This window comes from Cavia porcellus, unplaced genomic scaffold (genome assembly GCF_034190915.1).
Source record: "Cavia porcellus strain 051 isolate PalLab524CR breed Dunkin Hartley unplaced genomic scaffold, mCavPor4.1 scaffold_19, whole genome shotgun sequence".
NCBI classification, from domain to species: domain Eukaryota; kingdom Metazoa; phylum Chordata; class Mammalia; order Rodentia; family Caviidae; genus Cavia; species Cavia porcellus.
In genome coordinates, this window is record NW_026947502.1 from 16,629,545 (window position 1) to 16,631,362 (window position 1,818).

Here is a 1,818-nt window from a genome sequence, read left to right on the forward strand (position 1 = left end):
ACAGGGAGAAGACACGTTTTGCTCTTGAAAGATGTATAAGATGAAAACTGCCTTGGCAACCATCTGAGCATTCCCTTTGGGTCCAGCATTAGCTTACTCTCTTTAGGCTGCAGCTGTGAACAGCTAAATAGGTTTTAACATTTGATCAATACTTCTTGGCCTTGCAAGGTCCATCCGTGTTTATACTACCATCTTATGTCTTCTTGTTCTTCATGTTATTTTGAAAAAGTGATTTTGGCATAATAAAATTTCTAAGCACACAAAGAGAAATGTAAAGGTTTTCCCTGTGCTTTTGACCACCTCAGGTTTCATTTCTCAGACGATTTCTGAGTGTGTTCTCATCAAGCATAGTATGAAGAGACACAAGAAAGCATGTATCAGATGACATAAAATAATGTATGTAAAACCTAATAATCTATTATAGTTTATTTTATTGTATGATTATTTATTTTCCTGCATTTTGAGAATATTGCATAACCTTGTGCAGAGAAAGAAACGGACGGAAAGGAGAGTGATAATTTAGTTCTAACTGTTAATGGCCATAATGCAAAATTTTCATACAATTCTTTGGGCTTTAAAATGAAAACCTGTAGATGGAAATGCATATGCTACCTGAAGAAAAGATCAGTGTACGGTGGAGAAAGAAAACAAAATAAGAATATTGCTACAACTCAATGTATAAGTGCGATGAAATTTTAAAAATAATCCCCATGGTTTCATCACACATAAACCTCATTGACAGAATGTGAGAAATTGGTCATGTTAGAGGAAAAAAAAATGTTGAGGGGTCTATTTTACACTGTTAAAGCAGGAAATTTATGGAAAAATCAATCACAGATTAATATTGGACTTTGGCCTTTCACATAAAACATGGTACTTAGCAATGAGCATTGCATTTCTAATCATTTTGAAGTACGTAGCAAATTCCTGGAGTTTCTACCTCAGAATTTCCAAAAGTGAGCATCATGGAACACAGATCTCATAAGATGTTTATTAAAGAAAAATTATGCTTGGATGAATTTGGCAATTGCTGTGCATCATCTTGTCTGTCTATTCTTTGGTAATAACATGAACACATTGTCAATCAGTTAAATAAACAATTAGCAGACAGTAGAGCTCAATGTTGAAGTAGAAAATGGAAACTGCCCAATGAAGCATTTCCAATTTTTAGCCCAGTGTCTCTTAGTAAAATTCCACAGCAAAATATGCGTGCCCATGTTTACAGCAGCACAATTTGTGATAGCTAGATCTTGGAAAGAAACCAAATGCCCATCAAATGAGGGATGGATGCAAAAGAGGTGGTCTTTTCATACAATGAAGTACTACTCAACATTGAGAAGGATAAGCTGGAGACTTTTTTAAAAATATGGAATGTTTCAGGAATTTGTGTGTCATCTTTGCATAGGGGCCATGCTAATCTTCTCTGCATCATTCCAATTTTAGTATATGTGCTGCCAAAGTGAGCACAACCTAGATACTTTTATAGGTAAATGGATGCAACTCGAGTCTATACGTGTAAGTGAAATAAACCAGATGCACATGTATCAACATCTTATTTACCCTAGTGTGAGAAGCTGAAAGAGTAAATAAGGTACAAAATGTACAATAAATTTTTTGTAAAATGGAAAGAAGCTGCAAAAGAAAGCAAAATTTGGATGGGGAACTAGAGAAAAGAAGGAAAGGAAAAGAAAAAAATATACATATGTATATTTCATATATACAAAAGATAGTTAAGATAGTTTTACAACTAATTTCTCTTAGTTCATTGGAAAGAAACATTTGTATTAATATTGTTGGACAATTAAATGCATATATATT

The 1,818-nt window shown here is 33.7% G+C and overlaps 1 non-coding gene across 1 annotated transcript; it reads right to left on the bottom strand.

Moving 5' to 3' along the window:
- Positions 1-1,360: 1,360 nt before the first annotated feature.
- Positions 1,361-1,467, bottom strand: LOC111757833 (U6 spliceosomal RNA). The gene has a single exon (XR_002792099.1). It is a non-coding gene; the product is annotated as a U6 spliceosomal RNA (small nuclear RNA).
- Between the last annotated feature and the right edge of the window lie 351 nt (positions 1,468-1,818).